Genomic DNA, 22,472 nt, shown 5'->3' on the forward strand with positions numbered 1-22,472 from the left:
TTTGTAATTTATCTCCAGAGTCGCCCATTCTCGAGAAATAGTATATTGTACAAGAGGGAAAAAAGACATATTTCTCACGAGCGCAGAAGTTTGTTTGTGCCGCAAATCAAGCGAGGGAGAAATATGTCGTTTTGTCAAGAGTTCAATCTTCAAAATTAAATAATTTAGGTGCTATTATGTAGATTGTATGCCAAAATTGAAATAAAATACATATTATATACATATGGAGATATTTAATATTCTTAATATTTATATACTTTTATTTATTTAAAATTATAGTTACCAGTTATATTTGAACAGTTTTGAAAGGTAATTCCTCGTAAGTTTTGATTTGACACATTTTATTTGACAAATATATTTGTGTTTGTATTGTGCATGTTACCATGGAAACCGCGATTCTACGTATGGAACCCGTGACAAAAATATTTCTCACTGCAATGGCCGACTTTTCTCACACCCTGAGAAATTGTTCGTTTTGAATGTATGTAAGTAGTGAGAGAAGTTGCACATTGTATAGCATCCATAGAAAAATGAATTTATTCCAACTCAAACGTCCTCAGTGTACCTATAACTTCAGAGGCTTATATCTTAAAACCATGATTTTTTGGAGCTACGCGCCCATTGAGTCTTTTGTTCTACACATCAAGGACTACCAAAATCCAAAGTTTCAGAGCATTTGACAGAGAGGCATTTCCCATAAGGTTTCTGCGGGGTCCTTTGATTGGAGAAAAATGTTAAAAAATATTTTAAAGTAAAGAAAATCTAGTTTGAGTCATATCTGGGTTAAAATTCATTGAACGACTTTTGTCTAGTACAATAAGTAGAAAATTATACACTTTTGGTAAAAAATTGTCAGATACGACCTTTTTGCTTAGCACTGCACTATAAATTTATGAGGTAGTGACTGGAGATGAAGAGGACGGTGAATATATTTGTAAAATCTCAAGACTTTTTAATTAAAAACACAATATCAATGGGTGTAGGCGCTTCTACATTCGTTGATAGCAGTATACACCCCAATGGGGCAATGGGAACGATTCGCGAATGTTAAATTTTTGGAACAGCGTCGTATAAATCGCGCAGCGTCGACTTTGCCATGGTCGCGGTGCTCGGTGCTCGATGCTCCGTTTAAATTTCGTAAAATCGCTCGCGTTAGCCTTTGCTCTTGCTCTCAGTGGAGAACAGTACAGTAGGTTGTACATCGTTTATAATTTACCCGTGTTTTTAATGTTACATGCATTTTGAGATCGCCGCACTCGCACGTACCAGAGCCATGTCCAAAAATAAATTCCGTTGTTGGTTTAGTTACTTTCAGTCTTTTTTGGCAATCTTCTAATTACCGGAGGCCGGAGGTGGCAGAGTGTATTCGGTAGTTTAGTGCCGATTTGTGATCTTTCGGAAATTTTTTCACTGTATGTTTTGTGTGTTTTTTCTGTTCTATCAGCTAAAAATTTGGATTATGACAAATATTAAGCCTTAGCTGCTTTCCTAATACAAGTAAGTAAACTTAATATTGTTATATTTAGGTTCTGTATATTGTTTTCTATTTTTACTAGCGCACGTTTAGAAATTTTACTGACCATTTTACTGACATGAAAATACCAGATGCCGAAAATCATCTTCATATAAATAACCAGATTATTTCATGTTGAGTAAGACAGAAATAGTTCATAAAGTTAGAATTTTGCAAAATATTTTTATTACCTACAGAGACAGATTTTCGAAAATAATAAAAACTATTTTATATGAAGGGGTGTATTTTAGGCATTACATAATTCCAGTTACAAATTTGAACAACAAATAAGTACCTACTTTTACTTACACATAATTTTTTTAATTTCCTTTATTTATTACGATTTGTTATCAATAGAATATAACAATAAACAATACGCTTGACAGTTGGAGCTATACCCAGTGGTGATCATCCTTTATTTAGGTATATTTAGTCTTTTTTTTAACTAAGTTAATGGCACTGGCATAGCCAAAAAGCCAGTTATGTTTTCTTATAGCTTTATCAGCCATTGCTTACTTACATTTATAAACGTGGTACATTGAGTTACAATAATTTATATACAATACAATAATAGTGTGTAAATGCCTAAGGCTTTTGGTTACGTATTTTTATTAATATTTTTTTTTATTCATATGTATATTTTTTATTAAATTTTTTATTTCTCTTCGTTTTCTTATGATGTGGATATTTTTTTATTATTATTTGTTCTGTTTTTTTATTATTTTTTATTTTTTAGTACATATTTTTTTTGTTGTTGTTTGCTTCCTTTTTTTATTTATTTATTTTTAATTATTTGTTCGTTTTAGGCTTACAATGAAATTTTTTGATCTGTCTCAATGCTGCTTACAAAGTAGATTTTACATACTGATATATAATATTATAAATACTATTATCCTCTAATGTCAATAGATTTGCAACATTTATTTTAAATTTCATGTTGTAAGATATTAAATTTTGATAAAGCTTGTCAATTTCTAATTTTTTTAAAGGACATTCTAAAAGAATATGTTGTAAATCGGCAATTTCATCACATAGATATTTATTATTATCTAACAAACTTATTTTACATTTATTCACTGGAAATAAAGCATGATTACAGCGCATTCGACTTATAATCCGAATAATTGAACGATTACATATATTCTCAAACCATGGTTTGTCCCTTATTTTTAGTTGTATATTCTTAAAAAACTGTCCTTTCTCTCCTAATTCCTACTTTAGCTGCCAATTTTCCTTTAGTTCCTTTCGAAAAATTGGAATAATATTTCATTTCATTTTAATAATAATATTTAATAATAATTCAAATAATATCCTGTATAATTACCAGTCTGGATTTAGAAATTCTCATTCATGTGAGACCGCATTACAGTTAATTGTATCAGATATGAAAAGTATTTTAGATACGACAGGGGTCGGTATATGCGCAGTTTTTATAGATCTCAAAAGAGCATTTGAAACAATAGATCGTCATATACTTCTTTTGAAATTAAAGAAATATGGTTTTAACGGGACAGTTTTTAATTGGCTGGAAAAGTATCTGTCAAATAGGTACCAAAGGACTAAATTAAATAGTGAAATGTCAAATCCACAGTTAAATGATATTGGTGTGCCGCAAGGCAGTGTACTTGGACCTCTACTTTTCATATTATACATTAATGATTTGGGAAACGTAATAAGTACTTAAATGTAAAATTTAATTTTTTTGCTGATGACACATTAATATATTTTTATGTGGAAGATTTTGTTGATGTAGTGGACACGATGAATCGTGAATTGCATTTATTAACTGAAAGATTTAAGTTAAACAAATTGAAAGTCAATGAGTTAAAATCCAAATACATGTTTATTGGTAATAATACTCTTTTCGGGAAATTCTTAAGTTTGGATGTTCACATTAAATTAAATAATGAAAAAATTGAAATGGTTCAGGAAATAAAGTATTTGGGATTCATATTGGATAGGGAACTAACTTTTAGTAAACATGTTGATTAAATTTGCAGAAAGATAGGGAAAAAATAGGTTTTTTTCGAAGAGTATCACCATTTTTGACATTTCAAACTAAATTAACAATTTATAATTCGTTAATATTACCTCACTTTTTATATTGTTGTTCATTGATTTATACAGGATGTTCTAATTATGACAGGCTTCAAATTCTCCAAAATAAGGCTATGCGAGTAATATTGAGATGCAATCGATATACTCGAATTCAAGATATGCTGAAAACTTTAAATTGGTTAAAAGTTGAACATTTTATGTATGTCCAATCTATGACATTCTTATTTAAGATGGTAAACCATTTATTGCCTGAGTATTTGAACAGTCAGTTGGTCCCGATAGCAAATGTTCATGAGCATAGCACTAGAGCTGCAAATTCAATAAATTTTTATGTTAGAACAACCAACAAGTCCAGTTCAATGAAAAGCTTGTTTCATAGAGGAATTGTACAGTTCAATAATATACCTTATCACATTAAAAATAGCCATAATGCAACTATCTTTAAGAGATTATTAGTCCATTATATTAAAACTAAGACCTAGAAACCAATTGGCAACGTTTGTTGTACTTCCAGTGTTTTTATTTTTATTTTATTTTCTCTTTTTTTTTTGTTTATATATTGAATGTTTTTGACAATGCTTATTTCTTTATTTGTTTAGTCTCATGTTTTTAATTTTTGTAATACTTTATGATAATTATACAGCGCTCCTTGCCTTGACAATTCTTATGTAATTTGTACAGGTGTGGAGTGCAATGTTTTTGTTTTGTGTATTATCTATTATGATAAATAAATAAATATACTCTATAAAGTCAGACTGGTATTTTTAATCCGAGTATTCTTCCATTTTTCGCACCATTTTTTGCTAAAGAATCCACTTCCTCATTTTCATCTATTAGGTATATTTAGTTTAAATTACCAAATTTCTGACTTTTATACAAATGAGTAACTTCTATCTAGTTCCTAGCGGTGGAGAGATCTAGCCTATCTAGAGGATCCAAGATCCAACCTTTTTAGTCTTCTAAGCAGTGGTGGAGTCAGGAAATCGTTGGTGACTGGATTTTGATGAGATGATAGTCTATTGAAGTAGTTTTTACACTGAGTGATGATCCTTTTACAGTTTCAACATACAGGTCATGATGAATAGTTTGGCACATAACATACGGCATCTTAGACATCACGAAGGACTTTGGATTGGAATCTTTGTTGTCTTTGCATATTTTTACTCTGGCAGTTCCCCAGATTTGAATCCTGTTCATCCAGACCGGCATAGTATTGCCTTATAGAGAAGAACTTTGTTCTGGATACGTATACTTACTTCCGATTCATAAACCAGTACATTTTCTTGTAAAGCATGTCCAGTTGTAGCCGTTTGGACCAAATACGTTTTCCCTAATAGGTGATTTAGTTAGTATGTCTAAAATGGTATTTTCGTTGTCTGCATGAGCTTCTTTTTGATGATTTTAAAATACAGACATAAGATGTTCCTCAAAAGTGCTCAGTATTCTTTGTACAGCTACCATTGTCTTTTCTTATAGGAGTCTTAATTTGTTGGGATTTTAGTTTCTTTGCCAGTCTCCATAGTGAGTAGTATCAGTAACAGCAGTAACTTTGTATTTGTTTAGTTCTTTTTTGATTTGACGTATATCTCTTCTGTTTAGATTTGTTTTGCCTATTAGAGCACGAGTACTTTGCCATTTTTTCTTTTAGTTTCCTTTTTTCACGAATATCACGAATCAACATCCTTTGTGGATTTAAGTGGCAGGTTTAAGTTAATTGAGAGACCAATTCATTGAATATTTTCCAGTTTGTCATTCTGTTGGTTAGTGTATACTCGCAGGTACCTGAACAGCTATGCCCAAAAATAAACTCCTTTACTGGTTTAGTTACTCTCACTCTTTTTTGACAATCTTCTAATTATCAGAGGTGACAGAGTGTATTCAGTAGAAAATTTCTCCACATATGTTTTTTTGTGTTGTTTTGTTGTGTCAACTAAAAATTTGGATTATGGCAAATAGTAGATAAGCCTCGACTGCTTTCTTTTAAAGTAAGTAAACTCAATATTGTTATTTAGGTTCTGTATATTGTTTTCTATTTTTACTAGCACACATTTAGCAGAAATTTTACTGACATGAAAATGCCAGATGCCGAAAATCATCTTCATATAAATAACCAGATTATTTCATGTTGAGCTGTGTTCTGTGTTAAGACAGAACAGAAATAGTTCATAAAGTCAGAATTTGCAAAATATTTTATTACCAACAGAAATAGTTTTTCGAATAGGTATAATAAAAACTATTTTATATAATATAATGTAAGCATTACATAATTTCAGGTACTTTGACCAAAAAATATTCAAACATTCATTAAGTATTGTATGATAGATAGATATTTATTTATTTATCGTAATAGATAATACACAATTTGTATTCTTCTTTAACTTCCATAAATTTTAACTCTGGAGGTTGCTGTTTGGATGGAACTACAAGTGAAACGAAGCTAGGACAAATAATTCCCTGACAAATAATCCCGGACAAAAAATCCCCACAAATTATCCCTGGACAAAAAATCCCCGACAATAAATCCCCACAAATAATCCCCGGACAAATAATCCCCGGACAAAAAATCCCCACAAAAAATCCCGGACAAATAATCCCCACAAATTTTTTTGGACAAAATATCCCCACAAAAAATTCCCAAGAAATATTTTGCTGTCGAATAGTTTGTTCTCTAAAAGTTTTTCCGTGAATGCAGTCGACGTACAGTATTTCTCATGATCATTTTTCAGTGCGTAACAAATGATAGGAAAAAGGGTAAGTCATGTAAGGGTAAGATGACATTTTAGTTAAATCTGACAGTTGTCACATTTTATTTTCAATTTGGAATAAAAACAAATCAAAAGTGTTTCTTGCATTTATAAAATGGTATTTTCTTTGATTTGTATAGTCTTATAAATTATACAGATTATATTTGTAATATTATTGTCTAATTAAAAAAAATATTTTTTTATTATAGCGCGATCTATCGACAACTAGAATAACTAGAATAAATGTTATAAAAATGTCACCGACGAAATGTAATCACCGACGTGCCCTTTTTTCTGTCACATACAATTTAATGCGTTAGAAAGAAATCGAAAAACTGTGACGCACTGAAAGATGATCATGAGAAATACTGTAAATGTTTTTCAGCCTCACTGCATGAGAGTTATAGCAATCGCCACGAAACCTCTTTTCGGCACGAAAATAATGATTAGCAATTAAAATTAAGCATAGAATTGTAATTTCGATTTCCAGATTTTGAATTCGAATTGTGAGTTTTTTGGCTGTGGGAATCATATTGTATTCGCTTAAATCTTTTGCTCGCCCTGCTTTGAATAACTCTCTTTAAAACATTACCTATTCGTGATGATAACTGCTTGTCCTGAAAACGGTATTCTTGATTGTAATGCAAAAAGACCTGTTCCTTTTTGGTACTTTAACGTCAAAAATATGTAGTCATCATCATCTCCAATGGCGTTATAACTCTTCGAGAGTCTTTGCCGCGTTTACTATTCCCATCCATGTTTGTCGGTCCTGTGCAGTGATGTGGGAGAGAGGGGATACGACATAAGGGATGATTTTGTATTTACGAGATGCGACCACTTGATTTGACACTTTTGTGCTACATCCAATATGGCGACGGGCAGGTTTTTATACGTTATATATGGAATATGTTATTAATTAGTTATTAAAATGATTAATCATTTAAATATTCATATAATATAATAGAATTTTATAATTATATATTTTATATAGAGCAGAATATACTACCAAAGAGTTGTTCCGTCATATTGGATGGAGCGTTTTTGCGAGTGAAACCGAGTCCATCTACCTCACCGTATGCCGCATCCCCTCCCTCCCACATCACTGGTCCTGTGCCACTATTTCCCATTGCCTCACTCCCATGTTCTCCAGATCTTCTCTGACTGCATTTTTCCACCTTTTTCTAGGCCATCCTACAGACTTTCTCCTATCTGGCCTCTCCCCGAGCATCTAATTTTAAAAGTTTCTTTATGGATTTATGGATGCACACAGATGCTTAATTACGTTTTTTAAAAACCGGATATCGAATAGTTATGCCCAGTTTGTTCCCAAAAGCACCAAAAGAGTCAAAATAATCGAAAAGCTTTGTATAACTTTCCTCGCGATGCGTGATTCTGGCATTGGAATTGAAATTAGTGGAAATTTTAATTGTTTTGATACATACAAAATCTTATACAGTCGGAAAAATGAAAGATTACCCATGAACGATCACATCAATCACTTATTTTGTATTTGCTGTCTTTTTCTATAACAAAAGTTTGTTATTTATAGAAAAAGACAACAAATACAAAATAAGTTATTGATGTGATCGTTCATGGGTAATCTTTCATTTTTCCGACTGTTCTAATATATCAGCTCTCATGCACTGAGGCTGAAAAACATTTGCGTCGATTGCATTTACGGAAAAACTTTTAGAGAACTATTGGGCAGTAAATATTTCTTGGGGATTTTTTGTCCGGGATCTTTTGTGAGGATATTTTGTCCTGGGATTATTTGTGGGGATTTTTTGTCTGGGGATTTTTTTGTCCAGGGATAATTTGTGGGGATTTTTTGTCCGGACCCCAGTGAAACATTTCCTTACGTTTCTGAACCAAAGATGTATTTGTTGTTCCAGTGTTGCACATGTCCCGAATTTTTCTGTCTCTAGATAAAAAGTCCTCCTCATTTTTTGAGCCCTTGTAAGGGCGTGGTGACACTCTAAATATTGTTTGCTTGCTGCCTTAATTGGCGGCTGTACTATGCCAGATGGACGGCTTCATGTACAGATTTTCCCACTGGATCTTCATTTGGTCTGTCCGTCTTGTCGGAGATTTTCCTCTTGTTCGTCGGCCCCCTTCTACCTTTTCATTTACTACCAATAGTTCCACAGTCCCCGTTCTTCTGGTTACATGGCCGTAATTTCACTTTTTAATAGTCTCTCTCTTTTATATGAAGCTCCTCCAGAATTTACGGGTTTGTTTTTGTGTCTGTCATTGTTTGTTATGCGTTAGCTCAACTAGGTCGTTGTCAAATTGTTCATTTAATAAACTAAGTACATATTTTATTTGTTTAATCGTTTTTGGCCATATTTTATTTGTTTAATCGTTTTTGGCTAACGTTTTGGTGAACTAGCATTTTACTATTTTCGTCTTTGATACAACTAATCTGATTAAAATCTTTTAAAAAACTCTAACAAGAAGTAAAACCAAATCTTAAAAATCCCAATGGATTGAATAAAATATGTCCAATTCAGAACGTTTTCAGACCTATCGCTTCATCATCAGTGAATGTGCATACTTGCTAAATAGCCCCAGAACCAAACAATGGTTGAATTTAAAATTCAATTTACATTATTTAAAAATAATATTAAACAGGCTAAACGCCGATGTTAAAGGATATAGCCTATGGGAACATGGTGAAACCCTACCAAAACCTCAATCAACCATCTTAGGCCAACTTTGTCATAGTCAAAGTTGGCCTAAGATGGTTGATTGAGGTTTTGGTAGGGTTTCACCATGTTCCCATAGGCTATATCCTTTAACATCGGCGTTTAGCCTGTTTAATATTATTTTTAAATAATGTAAGAATTTTAAATTCAACCATTGTTTGGTTCTGGGGCTATTTAGCAAGTATGCACATTCACTGATGATGGACCGATAGGTCTGAAAACGTTCTGAATTGGACATATTTTATTCAATCCATTGGGATTTTTTAAGTTTTAATAAATATACCAATTTACATAGAAGTGGTTTTACTTCTTGTTAGAGTTTTTTAACTATATGGTATACAGCCAACCTAGGGAACTTCCCTTTTAGTTTAAAATCTTTTGTTTTCTTTACTCTATGTTTAGCTATTCTGTCGGACAGATTTTGTCTGCCACCTCAACTCTATCGAGATGAATAGGTGCTTGAACCCTTAATGTGTTTTTTGTGGAGTCTTTTAAATGTGCTATATTTTTTATGTTTTTTTGGAAACTTCTCCTCGGAGAAAATTTTTTGCATCTTTTGAACAATGGGGTGATGGTATTTTTAAAATTTTGACTTTTCAATTCATTCATTTTTAGTTTAGATTCTCATTGGCGCACATAAGGGTAATTTTTTAAAATTTGTTCAAAGTATGTAGCTTTGTGCTGTGCCTATTTAAAATTTTATTAGTTTTATTTTCTGTTATTGTTCTGGTTTAAAGTTAATATTTTAGATAGTTCTTGAGAATCATTTATAAAAGAAATGAAATACACGCATTAAGATGTTTTAGTTTTTTTGCATAAAAACGACTCCTGATTTGAAAAAAAAAAGATCGTTGACACAAATTAAACGAAGAATTCAAAAATTATTTTAAATTTCAAATATCTCAGTGGCGCACAATTTTTTTTCTTTAAAACAACTAAGATCATATGCGCGGGTCATATGTGCGCATAAGATGAATATAAAATTCTTAATTATATGCCAAAAACATCAATAATCACCTCATAAAACCCACCAAATTTCATTTGCATATCTCAACCGGTTTCAGAACAATAATTAAGTCATCAGATTGTAAGAAAAAATTCAATACCCCATATCTCGGAAAACGAAGCATTTGCAGACATACGTTTATTTAGCAAACTGTCATCCTTTTTCCACACATACGTTTATTTAGCAAACTGTCATCCTTTTTCCACCCAGATTATCACTCCCTCAATTTTGTTACACTTATTTACTAACACCCGGTATATTATACAAATATGTATTATTCAAATGGACTAAAAACCGACAATTTAAACCTTTGTAACTCAGAAACAATTGATTTCTGAGTCTTGGCGCACCCCTCTACAAAGTTTCAGGCAATCGAACTGAAAGCAGTTTTACATAAGAACAGAGACGGGTTTTGGGGTCCTTTCTGATGATATTTTTTTGTGGTATCAGTTACCTCATTTGGATTGCGACGAATATTAAAAGCCTCATCTACTTTCTGAATAAACGTATGTAGACTGTATTTTGGTATATTTAGGTTATATTATTTTCTATTTTTATATGCGCACACTCTATTGACATAGAAAAATGCCAGATGCTGACTGAAAGTGATCTACACATAAATAACTCTGCTTAAAGCAGATTATTTCCTGGAGCCGTGTTTTCGAATCAGCATTTGTAAGATAAAAACGGTGTATCAATTCAGCAATTTGCAAAACATTTTTTTATTACGGGGAAAAATGTTACAATGTAAAATATTAAATGATTCAGATGAATTCAGATATATTATTTTACACTTGAGGTTTATACAGTGTGGGCCAAAGAAAAGAGTCCACCTCGGTATTTGGCATTATTTATTAGATTTTAAGGAAATGACGAAACAGGTCGATTTTTGATCTGAGGAGGACACATTTTTATGGTACACACATCTGTCATTTGTCAACCCCCTCCCTTCAACTTCCACCACCCCTAATTTTTAAATAGGGAGTAGGGGTCGTGTGCTAGCTAATTTGAAAGGTTATTCAATTCTCTATTCAGTAATATTAACATTAACATAATTATTTATACAGGGTGTCCAAAAAAAAATGATTTTGAATTAAATAAATTGACACAAAAAAAGAATGTATGTAATTTATTTAACTCAAAATACATTCTACTGCTGACAGAATACAGAAAAAATTGTTTATTTGACAAATACACATTGCTTTTTGCTTAAATTCAATGTTCAAACTGCCAAGAGGCAGATAGGTGGCCGATTGAACATTGAAATTAAGTGAAAAAACAATGTTTATTTATCAAAAAACATTTTTTTCTGTTTTGTGAGAGCAGTAGAATGTATTTTGAATTAAATAAATTGCATACATTCTTCTTTTTGTGTCGATTAATTTAATTAAGAATTTTTTTACTAGTATAAATAATTATGTTAATGTTTATATTACTGAATAGAGAATTGAATAACCTTTCAAATGAGCTAGCACACGACTCCTATTCCCTATTTAAAAATAAGGGGGGAGGGAAGTGGAAGCGAGGCGATGAAAAATGACAGATGTGTGTAGCATAAAAATGTGTCCCCTTAGATCAAAAATCGACCTGTTTCGTCATTTCCTTAAAATCTAATAAATACTGCCAAATATCGAGGTGGACTCTTTTCTTTGACCCACACTGTATAATGGTAGGTATTAAGGTACTAGTACACTTGAGAAGACCAAAAATAAGCATTTTTTCAAGAATTTTTTTCTTAGAACGTTTATTAAAAATAACATAAAACTTTTTACATATTTATATCTAACTCTTAGAGAGTACAAAGAATTATTTTTGAAGTTATACTTCTTTACCATCGAGGGTGAAATTTTATAATTGCCTGGCGCATGCGCAGACAGACAGTATGTAGTTCGTTGCTAATATTTCAAATTATGTATCAGCGCAAATAAGCCATTAAAATAATATATTAGTAAAATCAATGGAAAAATCCCAATAGTTGGCTGTATACCATAGTTTAAAAACCTATACAGAAGTAAAAACTTCAAATTGTATTTTGGTATAAAATAGTTTATTTAAAACTTCTAAAAGTCATCCACATGGATTGCAAAACGTTTTCGTTCTGAACAGAACATCTTCAGTGCATTCCGCAAAGTAGTTGTAACTAGCACACCAATGAAGGTGGTAACTTCAAAATATATGGCTTACATTATACCTTATGATAAAATATTATGACTACAAGTCGATGTTACTAGATTAAAATATGTATGTGCCTAAAGAGCAACATGCTTCCCTGCTCGAAAAAACTAGGTACTTGCCATTTGAATTAGCACAGACCAACTCAAGGTTTTTAATATATTAGTGTTTTTTAGTAAATGTATTATTTATTATAATTTTTGTGTCTTTGGATTTGTCTTCCTTGGTCGTAAAATAATAAAATATCTATTTTTATATTTCACTTGTCACCGTGATGTGTAATTATGTGTATCCGAAACGTCAATAACAGGCGCCTTGATAGCCTGGTTGGTAGAGCATTGGACCAGAGATCACGAGATCGCGGGTTCAAATCCCGGACGATTCATATTTTTTTTTTCATTTTTGGCATTGTTAAGTTTTGGTTAATTTTTGGTAATTATTGTTAATTTTTTGTATTGTAACTGTTAAGTATATTTATTTCTTTAAAGTATCTATATTTCTTTAAAGTAAACTTTGTATCTAGGGCTTTTCGTTGTTTTCCTCGTAATATGAGAGATGTCGCTAGATTGCGTCTCAAAAGGTGCAATCATTGTATCGCGATGGTTTCCCTTAAATAGGCAGATTGTTTATGTTCCTTTCAGAGTTGTGACTGCATAGCTTCACTGAGGAGGCATGAGGATGCTGAAATAGCCATATGGAGATGGTGGTCCAACTCTGAATCGAATATAAACAAAAACTGCCTTTATCTTTTTTATATTTATTTCGTTGAAATTATATAATAGATGCGTACAAAGTACACACACATTCTTTTTTTTTTTCATTTGTGCACGTACACTAATATTGTAGAGGGCGCCAAAGTCGAGGCCTCGAAAAAAAGTAGTTCCGATGGCGGACAATTAATCTCAGGATTGGGATCTCAAAAAAACTGGGACACAAAAAAATCGTACGGCATTTGAAAAAGGAAGGTTCCTTACGTGACAATTTACAACTGTTAGTGGAAAATTGCGCAAAAAAAAATTTTACGGAAATTTGAAAAATTTTGTGAAAAAATCGTCCTTTTTTCTTCAGTTTTCGTGGTTAAAAATTATTTATTTTTTATTTTTTGGTCAAATTGTAGTAAATTGTCACGTAGCAAACCTTCCTTTTTCAAATGCCGTACGATTTTTTTGTTTCGGAGATCCCAATCCTTTTAAACGTTTAGTCAACGTTTAAAAGGTTTTAACCTCTGTATTTTTGGATGGCTCAGCATGTCAAGCCTGTAACACTGATGCTGCCCCTTTTAAAGAACGAAAACGTTCTGTGATATTTGTGGCCCTTTTAAGGGTTTTTAAATAAATATAGATACCTTTTACTAAGAAACATTTTTCATTACATTTACATATAGGTACACATAGGTACACTCTGTACTACAACCTAAAACGTCATTGAAACAACATATAAACCACAATTACTTAAAAAATAGATTGCCGTAACGAGTAAATTGCAAATATCCTTGGACTTCATTTAGGTAATCATTAAAATTGTTATTTTATTGTATACATTACATACCTACCTTCATTAACATATTCAGTCTTTATATAGGTACATGAGTTTCACGATTAATAAACGTTACTATGGTATTTCCAGCGGCAATTTGTTTCTTTATAAATGCTTGACGTGGGGAAGTTTAAGATCAGACAGAAAAGAAACGTGAATATCTAAAATTACAACGATATGTTTGTTATACATATAACATTTTTGCGGAGGCTGACTACCATCATGATGGTTATCAATTTTACCTACTACTGCTCTAAATAGTTTGCTCGAATGTTAGTTAAAGCATTCTTTCAATTTGCGTAGTCATTTTTTAATAAACTATACAACAGAAGCATGTCCCCCAACCGCCTTCATGGAAGTCATACGTAGCAGTAGATGGGAGACAGCTCCATGAGGAAAGAGAGCATTTACTTAACTGCAGCCATAAGAAAAAAGAAAGGGAAAGATTAATGGAATATGGCAGTGGACTAAGGTGCTGATCCCGAGCCTAAGGGACTGATTGGATCGTGGTACAGCATTATTTCCTGACGCAAGTGCTCACAGGGCACGGGTGTTTTAGGATCTATCTTCATAGGTTTGGAAAGTCAGATAAAGACAAGTGCCTACACTGCGAATACTCCGACACTGTTAATCACACAATTCTGGAGTTTAAAAGATGGGCAATGGAGGAAAGTAGAATGAGCAATAGGTATGAACCCTGTTACTGTGAGAGAGATGATCGCGAATATGTCGAGCAGTAAGAAGGGATGAAATAGTGTGCACAATTAGATTCATGCAGTCATTAAGAAGAAAGAAGAGAAACAGCAGTCTGACCAATGACAGAGATAAGATCTAGATAAGAGAGGGGAGTCCTCCGAGAGTGTCGTCAGTCTTTCGGTCATCCCGCTTTCGGTACCTATAACAGTCAACTGCGCACAAATAGGAGAGGGTTATTTTAGTTCTTAGGCAGGATAACAGGAAGACATCCGTTTGCAGGACCTTCTGTTAGTGAGAGATGGGCTCGGACTCCTCTACTCTGGATCCAACACAACCAGCCATCCCTAGGGATAGGTCAACCTGGTGCAGTTTTTTTAGAAAATTTCCACCCTCTGGAGAAAAAAAGGTGGGAAGGATGAAACGTAACCATTGATACGAACAAATGGGTCTTAAAACATGCAAAGGCATACTTGAACCTTCGAAGGAGAGATCTGACGATCTAGTAGATATGAATAGGAATGATCTGCGAATTGTGGGCTGAAGGGACAACTTTAACCTAGGGATGAGCCATAATAGACCTATTCGGTCGAGGGAAGGGTGGGGAAGCGCTCTCTCAATTGAAGCTAACTTGTACTGTACGTGGTACTTGCATTTATACTGGTTCTATAGCCATGTTGTTGATGACCAGATTATTGACATTTTTTTTTGTTTTGAGAATACCATCATTTTTGTTTTGATTTTCTGCAAGTGTAGAAGATTTCATTTCATCAGGTCGTCAATACAAATCAGCTCTCGTTTTTAGTCCAAATATTATCATTCGCTCATAATTCTAAGCCCGATGACTTTCTTCTTCACTTATATTCTGATTTGATTGCCGAGCTTGGTGTCTTAAATAATGTTAACACTCGTTTCACTCATTTTATTTATTGAACATTCGGTATATTTAATCTGTTGACATTACCTGGTTTCAGAAATAATTTTAGATCGCTTTCTTCCCACACGTTGCAAGTTACGGAATGTAATTATACTGCAGCAGTGGTTATTTTTTTGTCGGAAAAACATCGACGTTTTGCAATCAACACCGTACTAAATATTGCAATTATCTCGTTTGTGAGGTATAGTTTCACCGTTTCGATTAATAATTTAGTTGTTTTAACAATCAATCAACAGAAATGTTGTGTAATTTTGCAGCGGGCAATAATATGAATGTTCAAATAGAGTTATTACATAAATAACAGCTTTAGCTTTAGTACTATTTGGTATTTATCTATGCATAATTTTATATAGGTTCGTAAAATTATTCGGTATAACTCCCTTTTTAATACTGTATTAGATAACAAATTTATTTATTTATTTACTGTGTTGAGATTTATTAATATACAATACACACTAAGCGAAAGGCCACAAGGGCGATAATTTACGGCGCCGTAACAGCAGTAAACCCATTGGTATCTATCAGCGAAAAAAAAATCTATCCTTAGGAAAACTCGAAATGATCAGATTAAGATAAGGTAAGTTAATAAGTCTGGGCTGATTATCGGAGAATAGGCCATTTTTGGGAAAAGTTATTTACCAGCAACTTTATTGCTGGAATCGAATTATAAGATCCTATATATTAATAATATAGGTATACAAAGTCCTCAGATAGTGTGCTATTTTTTTTAAAAACAAAATAGCGCCCGAAAATCGTGTTTTTTTTTTCAATTATTGCTCTATAACTCAGAAGATTTTAATTTTACAAAAAAAAACATCCTAATAAAAATTCACCGAAATTAAATTCTGCATAAACACGTGTCTTTCCCGATCTGCTCCGACGAAAATTTTCCTCGAAAAATGCGGGTTTTCCCAACAAAATCTTTAAATTTTAAATAAAGTTTTAGATAAGTAATTATCTACCAATAATTAAATAACTCGGTGACATCAAAGCTTTCTTGGTTTAGATTATAGTTCCAGAAGTCGCTGAAAATTAAACGAATATTTTAGCAACAATTCAATTGTTAATTAATAATTTACGGTCGCAATAATAACCAAAATAATTATGATACACTGATCAAACTTTGAAATCTTATAAAGATGAGATGTCTAATTAATATTTTGTCGACAAAATGTTAATTTTTAATTTTTTTGAATAATCTTTAAATGTTTAAAAAAAATTTTATAAACAAATTACCGTTTCTCAGAAAGTTTTTATTATATTCTAATTTTAAAAAATAGGCAAAATGCGTATTTCAATGATCTTGAAAATGAATGCTTTAAAACTTTTTGCAACCATTTGCAAAAAAGTTATGAAACAGCAAAGTAAACATACGATTACTACGTTGTTTATACTTTTTTTAATTCTTTCAAAGCGTAAAAGTGAGTTTAAAGTACAAGCTAATTACTTACAAAAAATATCGATCATTAGTTTAATGGTTATATTTAAATTAAAGATTATAAATATTTTTTTTTGTAATTTACACCCGCGAAAGTAGACTAATACAGTACCGTAGCGACGACCGCCGCGCGACGTAGAGTAGTTAATAAATAAAATTTTGTATTATCGGCTCTGTATCAAGCCTACTTTCGCGCTAAAAATTACAAAAAAAAACATTTTTAATCTTTAATTACAATATAACCATTGAACTAATGTTTGATATTTTTTGAGAGTAATTAGTTTGTACCATAAACTCACTTTTAAGCTTTGAAACAATTAAAGCAAATTATAAACAACGGTGTAATCGTATGTTTACTTTGCTGTTTCATAACTTTTTGCAAATGGTTGGAAAAACATTTTAAAGCATTCATTTTCAAGACCTTTGAAATACGCATTTAAGGCATTTTTTAAAATTATAATATAATAAACAATTTCTGAGAAATGTTAATTTGTTTATAACTATTTTTTTTAAACATTTAAAGATTATGCAAAAAAATGAAAAATTTGTATTTTGTCGACAAAATATTAAATAGGCATCACATTTTTATAATCTTTCTAAGTTTAATCAATGTCTCATGATTATTTTGGTTGTTATTGCGACTGTAAACTGTTAATTAACAATTGAATTGTTGCTAAAATATTCGTTTAATTTTCATCAGCTTTTGCAGTTATAATCTATCCAAGAAAGCTTTTGTTTTACCAAGTAATTTAATTATTGATAAATAATTACTTGCCCAAAAAATTTATTTGAAAATTCGAGATTTTGTTGGGAAAACCCACATTTTCCGAGAAAATCGGGAAAAACATGTCTCTATGTAGAACTAAATTGGGGTGAATTTTTATTTAAGTGTTTTTGGTGTTAAGTTAAAATCTTCGGAGTTATAGAGCAATAATTGAAAAAAGTACGATTTGTCGGCGCCATTTTGTTTATAAAAAAAGTAGCACACTATCTGCGGACTTTGCATACCTATATTAATAATAAATAGGATCTTATAATTTGATTCCAGCAATAAAATTGCTGGTAAATAACCTTTCTTTGTACTTTACTAATTAGACCAGCGTATTACAACTATTTTTTTTTCAAAATTTAAAGATTATGCAAAAAAAAAAAAAATATATTTTGTTGATAAAATATTAAATAAGCATCTCATCTTTATAAGTTTGATCAATGTATCATGATTATTTTGGTTATTATTGCGATCGTAAATTGTTAATTAACAGTTGAATTGTTGCTAAAATATTCGTTAAATTTTCACCAGTTTCTGGAATTACAATCTATACCAAGAAAGCTTTGATGTCACTAAGTTATTTATTGTTGATTAATAATTACTGACCTAAAACTTTATTTGAAAATTAGAGATGTTGTTGGGAAAACCCGCATTTTCCGAGGAAAATTTTCGTCGGAGCAAATCGGGAAAAACATATCTCTATGCAGAATTTAATTGCGGTGAATTTTTATTTGGGTGTTTTTGTTGTAAAGTTAAAATCTTCGGAGTTATAGAGCAATAATTGAAAAAAATACGATTTGTCGGCGCCATTTTGTTAATAAAAAAAGTAGCACACTATCTGCGGACTTTGAATACCTATATTATTAATATATAGGATCTTATAATTCGATTCCAGCAATAAAATTGCTGGTAAATAACTTTTTCATGAATTTTGATAATTATCCCAGAGTAATAAGGTAAGTACATACATGCAAAAGAGTGCACATTTCAAAAATCTGACGATTTGAGCGGGGCGTAAGGAAATGGGTGAGTCTCAAAGTTTCACAAGAAAAAAGCTAATATTTCACGGAATGAATGACAGATCGAAAAACTAAAAAATACGTGCTCAATATTTTTTAAAATCTATCGAATGATACCAAACACGACTTCCCACGGAGAGCGGTGTGGGGTAAATTTAAAATTTTAAATACGAATTCCGCGATATTTCGCGAAATGAACATCAGATCGAAAAACTGAAAAATACACTTATTCAATATTTTTGAAAAATCTATCGACTGCCAACAAACACAACCTCCTACAGAGGTGGGGTGGGGGTTACTTTAAAATCTTAAATGGGAACCCCTATTTTTTTATTGCAGATTTGGATTCCTTACGTAAAAATAAGCAACTTTTATTCGAGACATTTTTTCGAATTCTGGATAGATGGCGATATAATCTAAAAACGATTGTTGGAAATGGAAAATTAAATTAAAAATGGAAAGTCCCCACTAAAATGGAAAACTTTATTTTACTTTAAGTGTTTTTGGTTTTAGGACCTACTCTTCACAACCCAATAGGTCCCCATAGCGCTCGAGTGACTGCACATTTAGCATACTTTGCTCCCCTACCATAAGCTGTTTTTAATTTTTAAGTTAATTTAAGCGTATATTTTCCTTTCTCACTGATAGGTCTGGATCCCGCGTATGAAAAAAAAGTTGATTAATAGCAAGCTGAAAATTTGTTGATAGCTTAAGGGTGTCTAGTCGGACAAACTTTGATATATGGAAACACTGGAACAGGGGCAGTTTTAATTGTGGAACAGGTTAAAAATTTGGAACGGTCAGACCACGAAAACGGCACATTTATTTTGTCCGACAGAACAGACTTAACTCTCCGAACAGAGATTAAACTCTCATGCAAAAATCAGACTGCTATTTATCACCAAATGGGCGTTTTAATGAGTGGAACATGTAGAATATGTCAAATAACAGGAATTATGACAGGTGATAAATAGCAGTCTGATTTTTGCATTAGAGTTTAATCTCTGTTCGGAGAGTTTAAGTCTATTCTGTCGGACAAAATAAATGTGCCGTTTTCGTGGTCTGGCCGTTCCAAATTTTTAACCAGTTTCACAATTAAAACTGCCCCTGTTCCAGTGTTCCCATATATCAAAGTTTATCCGACTAGACACCCTTAAGCTATTAACAAATTTTCAGCTTGCTATTAATCAACTTTTTTTTCATACGCGGGATCCAGACCTATGATTCATTGCATTATAGGCACATTGTGTTTGGAGTTTGGACTATTGATTCTTAATGAGTTGTCAAGGGATCAGCCATCTACTGATGTGACTGACTCTTAATAATAAATATAGCAGATAATTAAAAAAAATGAGCAAAACATAAGATAAAACTTTTGCACTATAAATACATTTTTTATCAGTTTAAAATCGTAAATTCAATTTATTCTATATAAATATACAAAAATTTAAAATCCCGAACTTTGAAATGTTGAACTTCAAACAAAACATAATATTTTTGTATATATTTAGTTATCGGCAGAGGTCAAAAGATCTTAAAACCAAGATTTTAACAAAGTGTGAAACTATTTGTTCAAACAGACAATAAAAATAGATTTAACGGTTTATGAACAAACATACGTAACCTTTCGGTTTTTATTATTTATACAACAACGACTGGAATTGTTAAATTTTTTGGTTATTCTTATTTTAACAAAATTATCACCTCGGCTGAATAGTGAATATTATGTTAGTGGTATTTGTATTAAATGAACTCATTTCAGTGAAATTGAGAAAACAATAACAATACTCTTGACAGTGTATTTCAATTTGAAATGCTCGTTGTTTCCTCTGAAAATTAAGCTGCAAAAAGTAGCTAAGAGATTAATATTTCAATCAACGGCTCTTGGTTAGGTACCGTTACTCCTAGAATCGTTTACAATAGACTATTTTAAAGTACAGAAATTAAGCTTTATTTCTTATTTAGCAATCTCTTCTTCTTCCTCTTCTTCTTCTTCCTCTTTTTTTGTGTAGATTTATACGTACGAAAACGGCATATAATTGATCCCAAATGACCCGTGTTGAGCTGCCCCCCCCCCCACTTGCAAAAATCAAAAAACAAATAGCCTTGATTTATGAGCTATTTATGAGCTTTCATATTCCGCACACTAAAAATTTTGAGCTCGTTCCACTGAGCAGGAATTTAATACTTTAGTGGGGGGGGGGCTGAGTCAGCCCCCCCCCCCACTACTTAAAAACTTAAAAATAGGAATATTGAATCGGTTTTTGCGGCAGAATTACGAGCTATTTATGAGCTCTTGAAATTATATAGTTTCGATTTTTGAGCTCATCCCCTTCACCCCCAAACAACCCTTTAATTGATTTAACTTAAGAGAAAAATGCTGAGAAAACTTAAAATATATCGTATTGCGGATATAATTCCTATAGCTTATTTACTCTAAGAATAAACTATTACATCACGTGCCTTTCGATTATTGAGCTACAACCCCTTCGCAAGAAAACCACCCTATCTTCCCGGCTTAAGACAAAGTTGTACTTAAAATGCATTAAAATATTTATTTGGCGACTACATATCATTTAATAATTTATAAGCTTCCAAATTACGCGCATTTAGATCATTAAATTGCAATTTATTTTGTATAGTGCAGTCACTGAAGGTAAAAATCAACTATTACCTTCAATTTCGGTGAACCTTCATCGATTTTCACGAAAATTGGTCAGTGGTTAGAGAATACGTCAAGAAACAAAGGTGACATGGTACCCTTTACCCTGAGGGTGGATACCGCCCCTTCTCGGGGGTGAAAATTATTTTGCTTAGAAAATTTTGCTTAGAATTTGTCCCTCTCTTGATTTGTGGGGTTATTTTTAATAAAGTAATTTTCACCCCGAGAAGGGGTGACATATACCCCCGGCTAAGTTGTTATTTCTAATTTTCTTTCTTGGCGTATCCTCTATCCGCTCACCAATTTTCGTGAAAATGAATGGAGATTTACCGAAATCGAACGTTATAGTTGATTTTTACCTTCAGTGACTGCACTATAGAAAGAAAATGGCAATTCAATAATTGAGATGCGTATATTTTGCAAGCTCATATATTATTAAACGATATCTAGTCGCCATATAATTAATTTAAATTATTTTAAATACAACTCTCTCTTAAGCCGGAAATATGGGATGGTTTTCTTGCGAAGGGGTTGTAGCTCAATAATCGAAAGGCGCGTGATTTAAGAGTTTATTCTTAATATAAGCTATACGAAATAAACTACTATTAACTTTTTTGTAAAAACTTACAGTTTTTCAGTGATTTACGAAAAACCGTTTCAAAACATGCATTTTTTTCACGAATAATTAAAATTTTTGATCTTTAATAACTTAAAATAGTATTGACTTATTTTAATAACTTTATATAATAAATTTTGCTTATAATTTGTTCTTTTATAGATTTGTGCAGTTATTTTTTATAAAATAATTTTCACCCCCGAGAAGGGGCGGTATCCACCCTCAGGGTAAGGGCGCAAGGTGGTACCATCTCACCTTTGTTTCATGAGGTATCCTCTAACCACTGACCAATTTTCGTGAAAATCGATGAAGGTTCACCGAAATTGAAGGTAATCGTTTATTTTTACCTTCAGTGACTGCACTATACAAAATAAATTGCAAGTTACTGATCTAAATGCGCGTAATTTGGGAGCTTATAAATTATTAAATGATATGTAGTCGCCAAATAATTAATTTAATGCATTTTAAGTACAACTTTATCTTAAGCCGGGAAGATAGGGTGGTTTTCTTGCGAAGGGGTTGTAGCTCAATAATCGAAAGGCACGTGATTTAATAGTTTATTCTTAGAGTATATAAGCTATAGAAATTATATCCGCAATACGAT

General features: G+C 32.0%; 1 protein-coding gene across 1 annotated transcript in view; it reads left to right on the forward strand.

The window, feature by feature from the left end:
* Positions 1–1,089: 1,089 nt before the first annotated feature.
* Positions 1,090–22,472, forward strand: part of LOC126880622 (supervillin-like) — a 668,543-nt gene continuing 647,160 nt past the window's right edge. Inside the window, exon 1 of the mRNA XM_050644630.1 lies at positions 1,090–1,497. The gene's annotated coding sequence lies outside the window, so the exon portion shown is untranslated. The remainder of the gene's footprint in view (positions 1,498–22,472) is intronic.

This window comes from Diabrotica virgifera, chromosome 2, assembly GCF_917563875.1.
Source record: "Diabrotica virgifera virgifera chromosome 2, PGI_DIABVI_V3a".
Classification (NCBI taxonomy): Eukaryota; Metazoa; Arthropoda; class Insecta; order Coleoptera; family Chrysomelidae; genus Diabrotica; species Diabrotica virgifera.